The following is a 21823-nucleotide window of genomic DNA, read 5'->3' as shown; positions in this document are numbered from 1 at the left end:
CCATTCCCTTACTACTCTCCGAGTCGAGAAACTACCTCTGACATCTGTCCTGTATCTTTCACCCCTCAATTTAAAGCTATGCCCCGTCGTGCTCACCGTCACCATCCAGAAAAAAGGGTCTCCCTATCCACCTTATCTCACCCTCTGATTATTTTATATGTTTCAATTAAGTCACCTCTCAGCCTTCTTCTCTCTAATGAAAACAGCCTCAAGTCCCTCAGCCTTTCCTCGTAAGACCTCGTAATGTGGCAGGGGGATGGGAGCCAAATGCACAGGTTAGTGGGCAGTAACAAGATAATAACTACAGCCTGTAAGGAACTAGATAATGAAGTCAGTGTGACTAAGAGGAAGAGTAGACACAGAGCAGATGATGAACGCTGATGGACAGGTAGTCTGAGGTACATTTGTTTCAATGCAAGAAGTGTGTAGTGAGCTATCAACGCAAGGTAGCTCAACTGTGGGGTCCTGACAAAAGTTCTCAAAACTGAACGAGTTGAACTGCTGGGACAGGACAGATTTAGCAAATATCATGTGTGGCACAGCACAATTTTTGACAAAACAAATCTGAATTCTCAGACAAAGATGCATGAAAACTGATGCTATCATAAATCAGGAACTATATTCAGAATTCTCAGAAAGCTCAATGAGAAACTATGAAGAACTACTGCAATATTTATATTTTATTATCTACAATCTGATTTAAGTATTTCACAAACAATGAAAACGCATATTTTTTCACATTTTTCATTTCAGTGGTTCAGCCAGTTATTTTCTAACCACCATCTTTATCAGGCCGGAAAGCCATAACTAGTGGAGTGCCACAGGGATCAGTCCAAGGACGAGAATTATTTACTCTCTATATTCATAACTTAGAGGAGGGGACAAGGCATAAATTCATTCAAATTTGCTGATGCTACAAAAATAGAGTAAGGGAATGTTGTCATGAGGACATAAAGAATCTGCAAGGGGATAGACAGGTCGAGCAAGTCGGAAAAAAGTTGGTAGAGAGAGTTTAAAGTAGGAAAGTACACTTTGGTAGGAAGAATCAAAAGATAGACTCGAAAGAAAATGCATGGTCGGGGACTTGGATGCTCTCGTCCATGAAACACATACTAGCATGCAGGTGAATGATTGCTTTGTTGCTGACACATGTACTGAGATACTGTGAAAAGTGTTGATTTGCATGCTGTGTAGGCAAATCACACCGTACAAAGTGCAGAATAGTGTTACAGCCAGAGAGAAGAGGCTGAGAGAGAGAGATCAGAATTAACATTTGAGAGGTCCATTCAAAAGTCACAACAGGAAAGTGGCTGTTCTTAAATCTATTTGTACGCTTATTCAAACTGATATCCTCTGCCTGACAGAAGAGGACGGAACAGAGTATAATCAGAGTGAGGGGGTATTTTGATTATGTTGGTTGCTTTCTCAAGGTAGTGGGAAGTGTAGATGGAGTCAATGGATGGAAGGCTAGTTTGCGTGACGGATTGGGCTGTGCTCATGATTCTCTTTCGCTTCTTGCAGTCTTGGGAACAGCAACTGCCATACCACACAGTGATGCATCCAGATAGGATGCATCTACAAAAACAGGTAGGGTCCTCATGGACATGCTGAATTTCCTTAGCCTCCTTGACCATCATGTCGACATGGATTGGCCAGGACAGATTGTTGGTGAGCAACATTCCCAGGAACTTCACACTATCAACCATCTCCACCTCAGCACCATTGCTGCAGACAGAAGCTTCCTGAAAAAAATGACCAGCTCCTCCATTTTGCTTATGCTGATGGACAGATTGTTATCTTTCCATCATGCCAGCAAGCACTCAATTGCTTTTCCTGTAATCTCACTTATTGTTGTTTGAGGTCCGACCTACAATGGAAGCGTCATCAGCAAACTTGTAAATGGAGTTGGGGCCACGCAGTCATGATTGCATAAGGAGTATAGAGTAGGGGCAGCTTTGCTGGGCACCGGTGTTGAGGCTTACGGTGGAGCTAGTGTTGTCATCTATCCTTACTGATTGTGGTCTCTGGGTCAGGAAGTCGAGAATCCTGTTACACAGAGGGATGCTGAGGCGCAGGTCTCAGAGTTTAGAGAGGAGTTTGTTTGGAATTACAGTGTGGAAGGTGGTGCTCTGATCAATAAGTAACAGCCTGATGTAGGTATCCTTGTTATCCAGACATTCCAGGGATGACTGTCAGGCCAGGGAGACGGTATCAGCTGGAGACCTGTTGCAGTGGTAGGTGAATTGCAAAGGATCAAAGCACTTTGGTAGGTTGGAGTTGATGTGAGCCATGACGATGGTGATGCAAGTAATTAAGAAGGCAAATGGAATTTTGGCCTTTATTGTAAGGAGGTTTCAGTTTAAAAACGGGCAAGTTTTTTTGCAACTGATCAGGCTATTGAGGAGGTCACACTTGGAGAAATACAAGAAAGGATACACAGCCATAGGAAGCAGTTCAAAAGAGACTCACTGGGCTGATTCATCGGATCATGATTTATCAAGAATGGTTGCACAGAAGGTCTTTATTCATTCAAGTTTAGAAGAATGAGGGGTGATCTTACTGAAACACAAAATTTTGAGAGGGCTTGACAGGCTAGATGTGAAGACAATGTTTCCATTATTGTGGAAATCTCAAACTCAGCAACATAGTTACAGAAGAAGGGAACATTTATTGAAACCTGAGATGCAAAGGAATTTCTTCTTTCAGCAGGTAGCGATTGTTTAGAATACAAGAGAATTGTGAAAGGTAGATCACTGGAAGTATTTAAAGAAGGTGGTAGATAAGATTTTTGAAATAGAGAACTTGAGCGCTCTGAGAAGCTGGTATAGAAGAGGAGTTGAGTCCTGGGCAGGTCAGCCATCTCTTATCGGATGGTGAGGTAGGGTCAAGAGGTAGAACATCCAGATCCTGGTGCTATTTATGTTTTTGTCTGCTTGCTAGAACCGATAAGGAGTTTTATTGTGCTACATGGCCAAGCGAGCTGCTGACACAGAACAAGACTGAAATAATTTGCTCAATAAAACATTTCATGCGGCTTTATGGGATAAATAAAACTTTCATCTACTACTTTGCTGACATCAATCAAAATCTGCTCAATTGAAAGAAATACATGCAGTTCAGACAACTTTATGTCATTCTTCCCTTCAATGCATCAAGTATATCTTTGTTGCAATTCATTAAAGTATGTCTTTCTCAGGGACTTAAAATATGAAACAATACATAATACTGAAGTGTACAGCAGTGAGCACAATGTTCCAATTCCAAATTCTTTTAGATGGATCGGGAAAAATATCTGCTACCTGCAGCTTCATCCTGAATATATTCAAATTGTTCCAGTCCTGAACCATTTCAGACTGTAGTTCGGATGCTCACATCTCTCACTATTTGGATTTTGTTTTGCGATTACATTCTAAAGTGCAGACTACAGACAAGAACATTGTATTTTTGAAAAAGTAATATTATAAAATTGGATAACTTCATAAACCATGATAATAAAATATTAATTGCTTGCTTCAGTTGAAAGGGTTCTTTATCTTGCTCATATATTTGAAGCCAAATTATTTGTACATACTTCCTTCAACAGATTGGCTAGTTTAGAAAATGTTTTCACTGTTACCTGTATAAATTTCAACCTCATATTTAGGTCATCAAGCTGGTGAGAAATCTTTGGAGAGAAAGAGACATCAAGCGGAGATAACTGACATCCCAGATCATTTAATATTTTGACTTCTTGTTTGACTGGGGCAATTTCTTCTTTAAAAACCTAATGGAGAGGAAGCGTATAAAATCTGAGAAATATCCTGAAATTAATGATTAAATGTTAATAAGAAATTAAGTTAAAACTAAAATCCTAATATTAAATATAATATACAAAAGCATCTGCTGGAAATGACATTTAATTAATAAAGATCTCGAGTTAAAAGTAACAGTGACGATGAAACTATCATAAATTATTGTAACAGAAAACTGAATTCACTAATCTATTCTTTCGGGAAGGGAATCTGCATCCCTTCACAATTCTGGTATCTGACTTCAAATTCACAGGAATATGGTTGACTCTCTACTGACTTCCAAAATGGCCTACCAAGCCATTCCTGGATGGGAAATGAATGTTAGCCTTGCTATCAGTGCCCTCATCCTGTGAAAGAATGCTTTAAAAAATGTGGATTTAATAAATGTAAAAGTAAGGAACAAAACAGGACAAATCAACTCAACAAGGCTTTGAAGGATAATACTACTTAGTCCTGTTCTTCTTTCTTACGTTACGTTCTCTCGCATGAAGGGTCGAGGCCCGAAATGTCAACTTTTGTGCTCCTGAGATGCTGCTTGGCCTGCTGTGTTCATCCAGCTCCACACATTGTTATCTCGCATTCTCTAGCATCTGCAGTTACCATTATCTCTCGCAAGCAAAGGTTGATGTGTTTCAAAACCCAATCTCAGATTTTGCAGGCAGTCCTTAACCTGAAAAAATACCAAATATGTATAAAGAAGAAAACTGGAGGTGAAACCATTCAAACAATTTTCATTGGCACAACAAATGTTCAAACTGTAAAAGCAGGTTAAGCACCTGTATATGAGGACACTGTACTCAAACTTTAAACAGACACTTACAGCCAACAAATGCGAGAAACATCCATTTCTTTCTGGATTACCAATTTTGCTGTTGAGAAAATAGGCCTAGACTTAGCAATGTAAATTCAAACAAGATAGCACCCTCTCAGATCTCAACACTCGCAGTCGTAGAGTTCTGTTTTCACAGGTTGGAGTATAATAGCATCAAGTACAATACACCAAATCTTCTTTGGTACCTTTTCCTTCCATAAAACTGCTTGTAATAGATGCGCACAGAATTCATTTTATACACATTTAAATGTTTCTAAGTTCAAGAGGCCAGTTCCAGCACTTCGACTTGCATCTTCTTCATCATCACAACAGAACAAAATAAAGACCCACTCTTTCTAAGTCACGTTTTCAATTGTTAGTGACAAGGTGAAGTGCGAGAACTGCTCACTCGATGTTAAAATCACTTAACTATGTACCTATATATTTCAATCCTGTGAAATATGTGGAATGAATTCGAGAAAAGGATTAATTGTTTTGCTCTGGGAGAGAGCTGGTACAGATAAAATAGGTTGAATGGCCTTCTCCCATGCTAAAAATGTCCATAACTGTTCTTGGCGCTGCTAAATTAAAGTGGGCATCCTTTCATTATGACTGTGAGGCGCAGCATGTTATGATAGATGGCATAATGGAGAAATCCTTTGTTATTAATGAACTTTTCAGCACGAGGCATCCTTCCGAAGTCAAATGTTCGACCTATGCCTGTTGCACTGACTTGGTTCCAAACACTTATAATGTGGAGGTGCTGGTGTTGGACTAGGATGGACAAAGTCAGAAGCCACATGGCATCAGGTTATAATCTGACAGGTTTATTTGAAATCACACAAGCTTTTGAAGTGCAGTCCCTTCATCACGTGCGGTCAGAGAGGAAAACACACAGGCACACAATTTATAAGCAGACAGATCAAAAGATCATACAACTGGTGTGAGTGGAGTGTCAGATAATAAGTCTTCATCCAGGATGTTTGTTTAGTTGCAGATATTTTGTTGAAGAAACACACAGCTTGTAGTCACAGTCAGTGTGGTGTGTTATAAATTCCTGGTTTTGAAATAAAGGTTAAAACTCTAAGACAGATTCTGAACACAAGCCTCTAAACTACAAGTCAGAGTCTGACCCGAGATGTCACCTTGTACATTCCTGTTGCGCTGCCTGATTATCATGACAGCACAGCACTGACATTGACTTTATAAACACTTTACTTGCTTATACAGGCTACCAAGAGTGTTAGAGAGTTATTATCTGACACTCCACTCAGGCCAATTCTATGATCTTTTGATCTCTCTGCTTATAAATTGTTTGTCTGTGTGGTCACCTCACCAACTGCACCTGATGAAGGGGCTGCACTCCAAAAGCTTGTGTGACTTGAAATGAGCCTGTTGGACGATAAGCTGGTGTCATGTGACTTCAAACAGTCGTAGACTGTGTTTTCAGTCCTACCGTGACTTGACAAGAAGCCAACTTCTTAAAATTTATAAAATGAGAAGTATGTCGAACCTTGAGCCTTTAAAAAAGGAAATATTACAACCATAGTACAGTCAGACAGTAAAGAAAGAAGGAATGATTTAATCGACTGTGTCTGACACCACACAATTAATCCCCCTGATGGAAGAAAGATTGGCTGTGTTCTCTTTCTTCAGGAACATTCAGCTAATACCACCTTACTACTGCTTGTTTTATTCATCTGGTGTTCCATCTAATTCCTTTCAGTCTTGGTCAAACCTTCATGTAATTTATTTAAATTTTCAAGAAAATAAATTTAACTTTATATTCCACAATTTTAACATTTCCTTTTAACGTTTGAATGGTTCACTTAGTACACTTCACATGTGGTGTTCATAATTGGAGAAGATGGTGGAAAAATCAAGATATATTGACAAGTAAACAAATGGCTAACTTCTGTTTTCTTGTCAGTAATGCCTTTTGAACAGAACATAAAGTTGCGGAACTATGTAGAGATAACAATTTAAAACTGGGAAGACCACTGTTTGTGGTCCCCACACCAACCTCTATTCACTGCCTACTGACTGCATTACTCCGCCTTGGCAACAATGTAATGTTACGCTTGTCTCAGCACAACCTTGGCATCTTGTTTATCCCACGATGAACGTCTGACCACACATTCATGCAATCCCTGAAGCTGTCTCTTTCCATCTTTTCAATACTGCCTACCTGTCTCTTGTCTTGGCTCATTAGCAGTGAAACCTTCATCTGGAACTACTTCACTCTGGGCCTGACAATACCAATGCATTCCCTGCTGGAGTCCCACTTTTGCCCATTGAACACTTGAGGTCATCTAAAACTCCAGTGCATGAGTCTCATCTTGAACCAAGTCCTATTCTCTGTACTTTCCACCTAACTGATACTATTAACAGTAATTTTATTGAATTCTCATTTTTGTTTACAAATCGTTCCTTGGCTATGCCTATCGCTACTTTGGTAATCCCCACCAATCCAACCATACTTGAGGATATCTGCACTCGTCTAATTACGTCCTCTTGCCCACTCTTGATTTCAAACGGCCCACTACTGGTTGCCAAACATTTAATTGTGTCGGCTTCAAACCCAAGAAGAGACTTCCTCCACCTTCAGCGAGCAAACTCGCATCCAGAACCTCAACCTGAGCACAAATCTTTCAAAACTCACTAACTTCCTACACCTCTTAGCCTCTGTACATTTCCTCTTTTAAGGCACTTTTTCAAACAATCCTCTTTGATCAAGCTCTTGATCATCTGAACTAACAACTTAATAAGGCTCAGTTGTATTCTGGGATCGTTAATACTCCTTTCAGATGTCTTCAAAGTATCCCTCCATTAAAGAGATTTTATAAGTGGTTGAAGTCATTGCCAAGCAGAGGGGGACGAATTGGGGAGTTATTTCAAAGAGCTATGATATGCCAAATGACCTCCTTCCACACTGGCCAACTCTGATTGCACAAAAGCAAAAATGATTTTCAGACTTGGGAAGATCCTTCAAAAATGTCACAAGTAACCAGCTTTTGGGCAGAGTCGAGCTGCTGAGATGATAGACCAGGATTTAGGGGTACCAGGAGTGATAATATGCTGAACACAATCAAATTTTGAGGTTGTACAAGGATGTGGTCTTCAGCATTTTTGACACTTGGACCATCTTCCTTCCTTTCCACTGAACAAGTCAAATAGCGGCAGCACAATGTTGCATGGCCGCTCAAGCTTGCTCCACCATTGATGATGATTGTGGCTGGTCTTCCACATCAATTAAACTTTTGCTCATATGTCATCCGCTTTTCAAAACATCGATCTATTCACGTGTAGTATCCCTCTCGCTAACTTCATGAGAATTCTATTCAAATTCCGTGGGCTGAACAGTTGGTTTGTGATGCAGAGTGATGCCCTGCAGAGAGGGCTCAATTGCCACACCAGTGAGCTTACCACAAAGGATCTTCGCCTCAACCCCTTTACTTGCCCGAGGCATGGTGATCTTCAGGTTAAATCATAACCAGTTGTGTCTCTCTAAGGAGTGGCCAAATGGCGTGGTCAGACTTCACCTTTAGTCCTGATAACATGGCAACAAGCAGATAACTCACTTGATGTCACTGACCAATAAAATCCTCAATTATACTCATATTACCAATGTGATATCATCAGAAGGCATGCTCAACTAAGTTTTAATTTACAAATTAAGTTAACAACCATTCAATCAATATTACTTCACTACTCATATTACTGATCGTCTCGATACAACATTGCGGTTACATCTGTTAATAAGTGAAGTGTAAAGTAATTGCACTTACTGTGGTTTTATCCATGTGATCCTGCAATGCGTCAATAAACAGGTCATTCACAGGTTGCCAATCAATGTGGACCCCCTCAGCTGTTATCACATGAGACTCAAGATCATCCAGAGCTTTCTGCAGTTCTTGAAGTTTCTCTAACGCCTTTTCCACCTTGTTCTGCCAGTTGCTCGCATGGGTTTTCAATTGCTCCCAATTTTCCTTCATGTCAATTGACTGCTTGCAGACAGCTTTGGCAATTCTCTGGGCTCTCTCTTCCGGAGTAGATTCTGGAAATATGAAGTGCAAATAATTTATCAACTATTCATGACTTGGATCTATAGAACTTAAGTGTTCTTTCTAAACCCCTTTCCTTTAAAAGGTCTCTGGACTTTCTCCTGAAATTGGGAATACATAGTATAAGACTAAAGATTTTATGACAGGCACATCAATGATAAATTCTCTAATTAGCTAGCAGGTCACGGAGCCATTAACGGGGAATCACGGAGAACCAATACAAAGCCGAATAAAATTCGGCCGATATTTGAAATTTATGACTACCAAGCAAACTTGAAAAAAGGAAAAGGATTAGAGTGACTAAACGGGTAAAATTCTCAACAAAAGATATGAAAAATCCTTTCAGGATATCTTTCATAGCTATGAAACAAACATCCAAAATAAACCAACTTTCATCTTTCAGGACAGGCAAGTTAGAATGACAAACCCTAAGTCTCCCCTGCAAAGTTCTCTCCAGAACTCACTTAATGAGGTTGTTAAGACACATCGAGATCACAAAGTGTGCAGCTGGACGAACACAGCAGGCCAAGCAGCATCTCAGGAGCACAAAAGCTTAGATGTTGGGCTGAGACCTTTCATCAGAAAAGGGGAAGGGGGAGAGGGTTCTGAAATAAATAGGGAGAGAGGGGGAGGCGGATTGAAGATGGATAGAGGAGAAGATAGGTGGAAAGGAGACAGACAAGTTAGAGAGGTGTGGATGGAGCCAGTAGAGATGAGTGTAGGTGAGGAGGTAGAGAGCGGATATGTCATTCCGGGGAGGACGAACAAGTCAAGGAGACGGGACGAGGTTAGTCGGTACGAAATGGAGGTGCGGCTTGAGGTGGGAGGAGGGGATAGGTGAGAGGAAGAACAGGTTCGGGAGGAGGGACAAGCTGGGCAGTTGGGCTCGTTTTGGGACGCAGTGGGGGAAGGGGAGACTTTGAAGCTTGTGAAGTTCACATTGATACCATTGGGCTGCAGGGTTCCCAAGCGGAATATGAGTTGCTGCTCCTGCCCCCTTCGGGTGGCATCATTGTGGCACTGCAGGAGGCCCATGATGGACATGCCGTCTAAGGAATGGGAGGGGGAGTTAAAGGAGTTAAAATGGTTGGCGACTGGAAGGTGCTGTTGTTGATTGCGAACCGAGCGGAGGTGTTCTGCAAAGCAAACATGAGATTTTTGTCTTCAACCTTGCACTCACTGGAGCACTGCAGCAAGCCTGAGACAGAGATTTTGGCCAGGGATCATGACGGGGTGCTCAAGTGACAGGCAATTGGAAACCTGGGGCCATTTTTATGGACAGAATATAGGTGTTCAGCCAAGTGGTTGGTCAGTCTGTGTTTCGTCTCCCCGATGCAGAGCGAGACAATATTGAGAGCAGTGAATACAGTAGACTAGATTGAGTGAAGTGTGGGTAAATCGCTGCTTCCCCTGGAAGCCTTGGATAGTGAAGCGGGAGGAAGTAAATGGGCAGATGTTATGCCTTCTGTGGTGGCATGCAAAGTGCTGTCGGGTTATGGGGAGGTGTTGCGAACGGATAAGGAGTGGACCGAGGTGTCCTGATGGAATGGTCCCTGCGGAAGGCTGACAAGGGAGGGGAGGGGAATATATGCCTGGTGGTGGGATCTTGTTAGAAATCGTGGCTGATGTTCTTCTCGATGTGGATATTGATGGGTTGGTCATTGAGGACCAGGGTACCTCATCAGGGGTGAGGCCAAAGTGTAGGAGATGGGTTGGACATGGCCGAGAGCTCTGTCAACCACGAACGCAAGGAATGCTCAGTTGAGGAAGAATGCAGACATTTCGGAAGCCCTCCAACAGAAGACAATATCATGAGAACAAGTGGATCTGTCTGGACAGTCCTGTTTGAAGATTTTAGGAAGTAAGACTCTGTTGTTTGTCATAAAGGATATGGTTAAGTGATCATATTCAAACTGAAGAGACCAAGAATGTGAGCCTGCAGAATGGGTGGAGAACCATGCCTCTAGGAATTCCTCTGCGTGTCTACGCTTGGCTTGGGCTACTATGGTTACCTTGTCCCAGTTTCATATGAGTGGCGTGATTCTCCACCCATAATGCAACCAACAAACAGATACAATTGGACCGCACATACAAACCCATACAGATCAAAACCCGAAATGACAGTACTCATGGTAACAGACCGGACAGTATAAATTCCAGACAGAGTAAAGTAACATTGTTTCGTTGGAGGCTCTACTGGTGATGTCACCAATCATGGTGACGAAACGTCTCAATGAAAACAAGCCAGCTCGGCGAGCAAGTCAACAACCTCAATTTGAGCTACCTTGTTCAAGTGTTTCATTTTTGATCTTGAATGTTAAATCTCGCTCCAACACAGGGACGGAGGATTACTGTTAACAGCTGCATTCTAACTAATTCAAATCGAATCATTGTTTTGACCAGTCCAGAGATGTGCAGGTTAGGTGGATTGGGAATGCTGAATTACCCACAGTGCCCACACACGTGTAGGTTAGGTATATTAGCCATGGGAAATGCAGGCTGACAGGGATAGAGTAGGGAATGGGGATGGGTCTGGGTGGGATGCTCTTTGTAGGGTTGCTGTGGACTTCTTGAACTGAATGGCCTGTTTCCACACTGGGGATTCTATAAAACTAGGTTTTACTGAATTAGTGAGAAAGTGAGTTTATCAATTGCTAAACGCAAGAAGTCATAAGGCACCACAAATACACACAAGTTAGAAACAAGAAATTAGCTCAAAAAACATAACCGTTAAGAGGGATACGGATAGTTCAGCCTTTGGATTGTTTGTGAGGAATAGAAAGTGGGATGTTGTGGCCACTAAGTTGGGCGATCCCCGGAATGCTTATGTGAATTCAGCAGTTAATTTTGAGATTCTTGTTGAATTTCTTTTGACCTTGGTTCCTTTTTGACATTGCCCTGGTTTGCAGAGCTCAGAGCAAGAGATTTTCTTTTCTTCTTACCTGCAGCAGAGGCCTATGAAATGGCTGTCCTAGAACTGTGACCTCCACAACTCCGTAGACCACACGAGCATAGTCGCCCAGGAATACACACACACTGACATTAAAGAACTATTGGGATAACAATACTCAGCATGGGACTGGAAAAGACTGCATGTAGAAACAGAAAACAGCTGTAAATAGTGTCAAGAGGTGAAATAAAGTTATAAATCAAAATTAATGACTCTTTGCTTGCGTGCTCATTGTATTCAGAACAAAATCAACAAATTCGTAGCACACATACAGGTTGACGGGCATGATTTGAGAGCTATTACAAAGACATGGTTATAAGGCGATCAACACTGGAGGTAAATGTGCAGGGCTACGTGACATTCCAAAAAGACAGGCAAGAGGGAAACTGACTAAGCGATGAAATTACTGTGAGAACAAGAAACGATCTTCAATCGGAAGACATAGAATCCAATTTTATTTATTTGCTAATGGGAGGACGACATCACTAGCTCGGCAGTGTTTATTGTCCATCCCGAATTGCCCAGGGGACAGTTCAGAGTCAATCATCTGGCTGTGGGTCTGCAGTCACATGTAGGCCAGATCATGTAAGGATGGCAGTTTCCTTTCCGAAAGGACATCAGTGAAGCAGGTGGGTTTTTCTGACATTTGACAATGGATTCATGGTCATCATTAGATTCTTCATTCATGATTTTCTTTTGTATTCAATTCAAATTCCACCACCTGCTGTGCTGGGATTTGAACACAGGTCCCCAGAATGTTATCTAAGTCTCTGAATTAACAGTCCAGCAATAATACCACTCGGCTATTTCCTCCCCAACCTTGGAACAAGAAAACCTGTAGTTGACTCCCACATGGGGAAAAACACTGAACCAGGAGCTTCTTAAACGGGGTGATCGCCTCTCCTTACATTTTAAGATAGCTATGAATAATCAGGACCTTGGGGGAAGCTACGAAATTGGGGGAAGGAAAATTACATCAGTATTCGGTAGGAGCTGAGCAGTATTAATTGGGAGGAGCTTTGATTGAACAAGTCGGCATTTGATACGCGGGAGATATTTAAAGACCTACTGATCAGCGTTCAGAACTGGCCTATTCCAGGGAAGGAGGAATGACAAGGATGGCAATCTAAGGACATATGGACAGAAGAAATAAAGGAGGAGGTCATCTGTCTCTTCCAGCTCGCTCCGCCATTCAATAAGGTCATCGCTGATCTTTTTGCGGACTCAGTTCCACTTACCCTCCCATTCACCATAACACTCAATTCCTTTCCTGTTCAAAGATCTATCTGTCTTGGCCTTTAAAACATTCAACCAGGGAACCTTGACTGTTTCACTGAGCAGAGAATTCCACAGATTCACAACCCTTTGGATGAAGAAGCTCATCCTCAACTCAGTCTTCAAACTGTTCACCCTTATTTTGAGGCTGTGCCGCCTGGTTGTAATTTCACCCATCAGCGGAAACAACTTCCGTGTTTCTTTCCTATCTATTTCTTTCATCATTTTAAAAGGTGCTATTAGAACACCCCTCATTCTTCGAAGTCTCAGAGAGTGCAATCCAAGTCTCCTCAATCTCTCCCCATACAGCAACATTTTCAATTGTGGAATCAATCTTGTGAAGCTCCTTTGCACCCCCTCCACTGCCAGCACATCCTTTCTCAAGTGAGGAGACTAAAACTGTACAAACTATTCGACATCAAGCCTCACCAGCACCCTATACAACTGAAGCATCCCCTCCCGATTTTTAAACTCAATTCCTTTGCTGTTCAAAGATCTGTCTGTCTTGGCCTTAAAAACATTCAACCGGGGAATAGCAGCATGCTACAATTTTTCACCATTTAACTAATACTCCATTTTGCCCTAATTGCTACCAAAATGGAGTCTCACATTTACCATCGTTGCACTCCATCTGCCATTGTCCATTCACTGACACTTTCTGCGTCCTTCTGCAGATGTTCATTATCCTTTTCACACAACACTAAAATGAGTGGTAGAGTAATCTGTGAACTGTAACTGAACATAGAAGAACACAACGCAGAACAGGCCCTTCGGCCCTCCATGTTGCGCTGACCTGTGAACTAATCGAAGCCCATTCCCCTGCACTATCCTATTGTCAAACATATGCTGATCCAAGGGCTGTTTAAATGCCCCTCATCTGGCTGAGTTAACTTCATTGGCAGGCAGGGCATTCCACGCCCTTACCACTCTCTGAGTAAAGAACCTGCCTCTGACATCTGTCTTAAATCCATCACCCCTCAATGTGTAGCTGCACCCCCTTGTACAAGCTGAAGTCATCATCCTCGGAAAAAGACTCTCACTGTGCACCCTATCTAATCCACTGACCATCTTGTATATCTCTATTAAATCCCCCTGAGCCTCCTTCTCTCCAATGAGAAGAGACCCAAGTTCCTCAGCCTTTCTTCATGAGACCTTCGCTCCAGACCAGGCAACATTCTGGTAAATCTCCTCTGCACCTGTTCCAACGATTCCACATCCTTCCTGTAATGGAGCGACCACGCAATATTCGAACCGAGGCCGCACTAGCGTTTTGTAGAGTTGCAGCATGACATCACGTCTCCGCAACTCAATCCCTCTACCAATGAAACCTAAAACACCATCAGACTTCTGAACAGCACTATCAACCTGGGTGGCAATTTTCAGGAATCTATGTAGATGGACACCAAGATCCCTCTGCTCATCTACACTGCCAATAATCTTTCCGTTGACCCGGTGTTCTGCCTTCCTATTATTCCGCCCAAAGTGAATCACCTCACATTTATCCATATTAATCTCCATTTGCCAAATTTCGGGACAATTCTGCAGTTTATCCAAGTCTCCCTGCAACCTGCAACATTCTTCCACCACTCCACCGACTTTAGTGTCATCTGCAAACTCACAAACCCATCCACCAATTCCTGCGTCCAAGTCATTTATACAAATGACAAACAGCAGTGGTCACAAAACAGATCCTTGAGGCACACCACGCGTAACCGGACTCCAGGCTGAATATTTTCCATCAACCACCACTTGTTGCCTTCTTACCGAAAGCCAGTTTCTAATCCAAATGGCTAAATCTCCCTCAATCCCGAGCCTCTGTATTTTCTCCGAGAGCCTACCATGGGGAAACTTATCAAAGACTTTACTGAAGTCCATGTACACCACGCCAACTGCCCGACCCTCATCCACATGTTTGGTCACCTTCTCAAAAAACTCAATGAGGTTTGTGAGACACGACCTGCCCTTGACGAATCCATGCTGACTATCTCCAATCAAGTTGTTGCTTGTTGGATGATTATAAATCCTGTCTCTTATAATCCTTTCCAAAATTTTTCCTGCAACACACCTAAGGCTCACAGGTCTATAATTGCCTGGGTCATTCCTACTGCCCCTCTTGAACAAGGGCACAACATTTGCAATCCTCCACTCCTCTGGTACGAAACCTGTAGATAATGAGGACTCCAAGATCAAGGCCAAAGGCTCCACCACCTCCTCCCTAGCATCCCAGACAATCCTCGGACAAATCCTATCAGGCCCAGGGGCTTTACCTACCGTCACACGTTGTGGAATTGATGACACTTCCTCCTTACTAACCTTAACCCTTTCAATTCTAGTAGCCTCTAACTCAGTCACCTCCTCTACAATATTCTCCTGTCCCTCAGTGAAAACAGATGAGAAACATTAATTTAGCACCTCTCCAATCTCCACAGCGTCCACACACAACTTCCCACTTCTGTCTTTGACTGGCCCTATGTCTACCCAAGTCATCCTCTTATTCCTCACATACCTATCGAAAGCTTTCGGGGTCTCCTTTATTTACCTGCCAGTGTCTGCTCGTGTACCCTCCTTGCTCTTCTTAACTCTCTCTTTAAATCCTTCCTAACGAATCTGTAGCTCTCCATCACCTCATGTGAACCATCTGGTCTCATCGTCACATCAGCCTCCCTCTTCTGCTTAACAAGAGATACAATTTTTTTAGTAAACCACGGTTCCCTTAGCTGATCGCTTCCTCCCTGCCTGACAGGGACGTACCTATCAAGGACACGCAATATCTGCTCCTTAAACCAGCTCCACAATTCAATTGTCGCCATTGCCCTGCATTTTGCTAACCCATTCTATGCCTCCTTAGTCTTGCCTAATCGCACTACAAGGGAGGAATGGAGAAGCCGATAGTGAAGGGGACTATCAGAGGTTACAGCAGAACATAGGTAGACTGGAGAGTTGGGCAGATAAATGGCAGATGGAGTTCAATCCGGGCAAATGCGAGGTGATGCATTTTGGAAGATCAAATTCAAGGACGAACTATACAGTAAATGGAAAAGTCTTGGGGAAAATTGATGAACAGAGAGATCTGGGTGTTCAGGTCCATTGTTCCCTGAAGGTGACAACGCAGGTCAATAGGGTGGTCTCGAAGGCATATGGCATGCTTTCCTTCATTGGATGGGGTATTGAGTACAAGACTTGCCAAGGTCATGTTGCAGTTGTATCGGACTTTGGTTTGGCCACATTTGGACTACTGTGCACAGTTCCAGTCGCCACATTACCAAAAGGATGTGGATGCTTTGGAGAGGGTGCAGAGGAGGTTCACCAGGATGCTGCCTTGTATGGAGGGTGCTCGCCATGAAGAGAGGTTGAGTAGACTAGGATTATTTTCATGAGAAAGATGGAGATTGGGGGGGACCTGATTGAGGTCAACAAAATCATGAGGGTATAGACAGGGTGAACAGCAAAAAGCTTTTTACCCCCAGAGTGGAGGACTCAATTACGAGGGGTCATGAGTTCAAAGTGAGAGGAGCAAAGTTTAAGGGACATATGCATGGAAAGTTCTTTACACAGAGGTTGGTGAGCACCTGGAACGTGTTGCCAGCGGAGGTGGGAGACGCAGACACGTTAGCATCTTTTAAGATATATTTGGACAGGCACATGGATGGGCAGGGAGCAAATGGACACAGACCGTGAGAAAATAGGTGACAGGTGAGACAGAGGATCTTGATCGGCGCAGGCTTGGAGGGCTGAAGGACCTGTTCCTGTGCTGTAATTTTCTTAGTTGTTTTGACTGACTAGAGGGAGCGAGGGAGGGAGGAATGGATGGCTGGTGGGAGGGAGCGAGGGAGGGAGGGAGCGAGGACTGACTGGAAGAAGGAATGGATGAATGGAGGGAGCAAGAGGAAGGGGGGGCAAAGGGGCAGGAGGAGGAGGGGGGGCAAGGGGCAGGAGGAGGAGGGGGGGCAAGGGGCAGGAGGAGGAGGGGGGCAAGGGGCAGGAGGAGGAGGGGGGCAAGGGGCAGGAGGAGGAGGGGGGCAAGGGGGCAGGAGGAGGAGGGGGGCAAAGGGGCAGGAAGAGGAGGGGGGCAAAGGGGCAGGAGGAGGAGGGGGGCAAAGGGGCAGGAGGAGGAGGGGGGGCAAAGGGGCAGGAGGACGAGGGGGCGGGGGGGCAAAGGGGCAGCAGGAGGAGGGGGGGCAAAGGGGCAGGAGGAGGGGGGGAACGGAGGAAGGGAGATGAACACAGCAGACAGGCTGACATCAGCTTCCCTGGCCTCTGATGCTGCATGTCCTGCTGTTTCATGCTCATGAACACCTCGTTACCTCCCATTCTCTTTTGTTTGTGTTTTATCACTCTTCCTCCCTCACTCTGATTCTCTCCCCCTCTCTCACCTCTGCTGGCCCTAATTTCACTCCCTTGTCATGCTCCTTTATTTCCATGTTTCTGTCCCTTTTCTCTCTCCCACCACAAACTCTCTCTCTCTCACTCTGGCTTTATTCACAGGGGGAGAGAGTACAAGAGCAAAGGAAACCAAAGCACGCAGCGCCTTCGGCTGAGAGAGAAATGAAGCACTGCCGGAGATTTTCCAAACCCGGACACAGGGGTTGCCTCTCTCTCTCTCTCGACAGTCTCTGTGGCTGCCCCATCAAACCCCACACCCATTCCCTTCCCATGGTGTCTCTCCACAAACCCACCTCCGGGTAGAAATGCAAACACAAGTTGCTGAAAATGCTCAGCATCTGTGAAGAAAAAGTACCGAGATAACGTTTTGGATGCGATGACCCTTTCCCTCAGAGCTCCGGCTAGAAATGCTCCAGCCTCTGAGACAGGGTCCCCTTGTCGTCGGAGAGCTGCAGGTCGATCTCGGCTGGTCGCTTGGTGCAGGGCATCAAGAGCTCCCCTCAGCCCCTGGAAGGGGTCTGTTCAGCCCCTAACCTTATACTGACCCTGGTTCTGTCCTTCCCTCATCCCCAGGAGCCCCTCCTGCCTTCCCACCTTGTCGTCGGAGTGCTATTCGGCTACGGAGGGTTGTGCGATAAAGATCCTACTTCCCACAGCGGCGGGGTGAGGGGGCATCCCCTCACTCCGAAAACACCTTCTCCCATCTCATCTTGTGGCAGTAGCTGTTCAGCTGCAGAAAGCAGCTCTGCCCGTGACCCCAAACCTCCCTACAACACCCCTCTCCTAAACCGACCCTTTTGCAGTAGCTGTAAGCCATTCAGTCACTGGGCTGTACAATAGTGACTCTCACCATGTCCTCTCACTTCCAGGACGGCTATCCTCGAAACCCCACCCCATTCCAACCCCCTCCTTCCCTTTACCTTGTAGTACGAGAGCAGTAGGCTGTTCGGCTACGGAAACCCGCGCAGGGCTGTATAATAGACACCCTCCCAATGTCCCCAGCCTTCCCTCACCCGGGGAGGGCTATTCTCACCCCCAAAACATACATTCCCAACCCCTCGCCTTGTGATAGGAGCGGCGCAGGATGTGAAACAGGGACCGTGCTCATGTCCCCAGTCCTCCCTTTACCCCAAACCCCGCTCTCACCTTGCAGTAGGAGATAGTTTTCGGCTACTCAGCCCCGGAAGGCGTCGCGGACCCTAGGCCGGGTGCTCGGGGAGCGCAGGCTCGGTGCCAGGCAGCTGTTCAGGCAGGTAGCTGTGCCCAGGAGCCGGGCGAAGAGGCCTTCTCCCACCTCGGATCCCCGCTCCCGGCAAAGGCGGCGCAGGGCTGAGCCACTGAGCAGCGAGCGCTCCGGCAGCCCGGATGCCTGCTCCTAGCCCGGTGGTCATGCTGGAGGCCGCTGGAGAACAGGAGGTTGGAGGGGTCCAGGAGCGTGGTGCGATGATCCCCGCTGCCGAACCGCTGGGTCCTCAGCCCACTCCTGGGTAAAGGGATCCAGACAGCGGACTCATCGCCGAGGCAGAGTCGGGGGGTGGGAAAAGGCGTGAGTAGGACCAGGAGAGGAAGGGGATTGACTGAAAGGGAGAAAGAGACAGACTGTGTGTGTGTGTGTGTGTGTGTGAGAGAGAGAGAGAGAGAGAGGGGGATTAGAAATGCAGTCTGATTGCGGATGGGTTGGGTTCAAACAGAGATCTTTAAACTTTGTTCGAAAGAAACTCACAACGCTCCCTGCTGAGCGGGTGGAGAGGCTCGGCTAGAGAGTAAGAGAGATGGAGGAAAAGGCGGGGGGAGGGGCGGCGCAGAGTGGGTGGGGGGTCGACGGAGAGAGAGAAAGGCAGAAGCACACACAGAGGGAGGCAGAGACAGAGAGGGGCACACACACACAAAGACCAAAGAGACAGTGAAAGAGAAGGAGAGAGACAGAGAAGTGCACAGCGAGAGAGAGAGAGACACAGACAGACAGAGAGTGAGGCGCACACACAGAGATGGAGAGACAGAGATTGTGTGTGTGGTTGGGGGTGGGTCTGGAGCAAATGAGAGAGGGGGAGGGGGAGACAAAGAGACAGAGTCGCAGAGTTGTACAGCAGGGAAACAGACCCTTCAGGCCGACCAGATATCGTAACTGACTAGTTCCATTTGCCAGCATGTTGCCCATATCCCTCCAGACCCTTCCTGTTCATGTGTCCATGCAGGTGACTTTTAAATACTGTGAGTATAATAGCCTCTGGCAGTTCATTCCATACACAAACTACACCAGGGAGGACACATTGGCTCCAAATCCATCTCCCATCCTCTGAGAGAAAGAACAGGAAATGACATCACCAACCCAAGGAAACCGAAACACTTGAATAGAAAGCGGGACCGAACTCCAGCGCTTCACCGGAGGCTCACTGATGATTTTACCTGGAATGGTGACGAATCATCTGAAAACTAACCTTCCAGCTCATTGAGCAATCTTACATTCCAGAACCTGAACCCTGAGCTACAAATCTTCTCAAAACTCGATAATGCTTTGCCACTTGATTAACAGATGCATCCTATTTTTTAAAAAAAATAAAGTTTTCTTGCTGGATGTATGACTGACTGATCAATGTTTGTTGTCCTTCCTTAACTGAGCCTTGGGAACTCTGCAGCCCAATGCTATCAATGTGGATTTCACAAGCTTCAAAATCTCCACTCCCACCACTGCATCCCAAAACCAGCCCATCTCGTCCCCACCTCCCTAATCTGTTCTTCCTCTTACCCATCCGCTCCTCCCAGCTCAAGCCAAGCCCCATTCCCTACCTATGAAGCTCCTCCCGCCCCCTTGACCTGTTCGTCCTCCCCAGAGTGACCTATCCCCTCCCTCCCTCCCCACCTACACTCACCTCTAATGGCTTCATGTCCAGCCCCTTAAGACCACAAGATACAAGTCGAAGTTGGGCCATTCGGCCCATGAAGTCCACTCCGCCATTTAAATCATGGATGATGGGCATTTCAACACCACTTCCCTGCACTCTCCCCGCAGCCCTTGATTCCTTTTGAGATCAAGAATTTGTCGATCTCTGCCTTGAAGGCATCCAACAACCCGGCCTCCATGCACTCTGCGGCAATGAATTCCACAAGCCCACCACTCTCTGGCTGAAGAAATGTTGTCTCATTTCAGTTTTAAATTTACCCCCTCTAATTTTAAGTCTGTGCCCACGGGTCCTCGTCTCCCCTCCTAACGGAAACAACTTCCGAGCGTCCACCCCTTCTAAACCATTCATTATCTTGTAAGTTTCTATTAGATCTCCCCTCGACCTTCTAAACTCTAATGAGTACAATCCCAGGATCCTCAGCCGTTCATCATACGCTAAACCTACCATTCCAGGGATCATCCGTGTGAATCTACGCTGGACACGCTCCAGGGCTAGAATGTCCTTCCTGAAGCATGGGGCCCAAAATTGGACACAGTATTCTAAATGGGGCCTAACGAGAGCCTTATAAAGCCTCAGAGGCACATTGCTGCTTTTATATTCCAACCCTCTTGAGATAAACGACATTACATGCGCTTTCTTAATTACTGACTCTAGGGACTATTAACGTTGTCCTACTATGAACAAACGGAGAGAGGAACAGACCAAGAAATTTATGGCCAGTCAGAATAATCTCAGCACTGGAGAAGCTATAAAGAGGCATTCTTAGGGGTAGAATGTACTTGCATGAATTAATCAGGGATAGTCAGTATGGATTTGTTAAGATGAGGTCACGTTTCAGAAATTTGATCCTTTTTTGAGGAGATGTTGGAGTGTTGATGAGCTTATGCATTTGATGTGGACTTAGTAAAGCCCCCCCCATGGCAGAGTGATCAAGAAAACAGCAGTCAACGGGATCAAAGGCAAAGAGGCACACTGGAGCCAAAACTGGCTGAGGCAGAGAGCACAGGGTGATTGACGGTAGAGAGATATCTATCTGACAGGATGTTTGCTTTGAGTGGGGTTGTGCAGGGCTTGCCACAAGGGCCCTTGAAATTTGTCAATGAGATTCATCATTTCAGCTTAAACACAGAGTGTATGACCGTGTCGCTAGCAAATCACTAATTCAGTGAGGAGGATATCGGTGGAATGGTCATGTAAATAACAGCCATGGGATCAAAGGCAAAGTGGCACACTGGATCTAAAATTGGTTGACAGGCAGGATGAATAAACTTCAGGAGGAGATCAACTGACTGGTCAGCTGGGCACAGCAATTGGAACTCAACCAGGAAAAATGTGGGCTAACGAACTCTGGAGGGCTAACAAGGCCTAATGGGTGGTGACCAAAACGCCACACACGACTCCAGCTGTGGCCGAAACAAACTTTTAAACAGCTCCAAAGTGACCTCCCCATTCTTAGAATCTACGCCACGACTGATAAAGGGAGATGTCCCATATGTCTTTGTAACAACCCTTACTAGCCTGTCCTGACCCCTTCAGGAATTTATGAACAAGCACCCCAGCATCCCTTTTCTCCTCGAAGCTTCCCAGTGTCCTGCTATGCATTAGATTTAGATTTAGGTTTTATTATCACATGTATTCAATACACG

General features: G+C 45.1%; 1 long non-coding RNA gene across 8 annotated transcripts in view; it reads right to left on the bottom strand.

Moving 5' to 3' along the window:
• The window catches only part of LOC132208456 (uncharacterized), a 40315-nt gene extending 20676 nt beyond the window's left edge, over positions 1-19639 (bottom strand). The window contains exons 1-6 of one of the 8 annotated variants that reach the window (XR_009444533.1): positions 18421-19601; positions 11609-11755; positions 8391-8659; positions 4262-4461; positions 3617-3763; positions 3390-3409 (exon numbers count right to left, since the gene is read on the bottom strand). This is a non-coding gene — a long non-coding RNA (uncharacterized LOC132208456). Of the gene's footprint in view, positions 1-3389; positions 3410-3616; positions 3764-4261; positions 4462-8390; positions 8660-11608; positions 11756-15430; positions 16501-18420 lie in introns of those variants that run through there. The other 7 variants (XR_009444530.1, XR_009444526.1, XR_009444532.1 and 4 more) reach the window with 7 other exon arrangements.
• Between the last annotated feature and the right edge of the window lie 2184 nt (positions 19640-21823).

Source organism: Stegostoma tigrinum, unplaced genomic scaffold (assembly GCF_030684315.1).
Source record: "Stegostoma tigrinum isolate sSteTig4 unplaced genomic scaffold, sSteTig4.hap1 scaffold_396, whole genome shotgun sequence".
NCBI lineage: Eukaryota > Metazoa > Chordata > Chondrichthyes > Orectolobiformes > Stegostomatidae > Stegostoma > Stegostoma tigrinum.
This window is presented reverse-complemented; position numbering and strand designations above follow the sequence as displayed.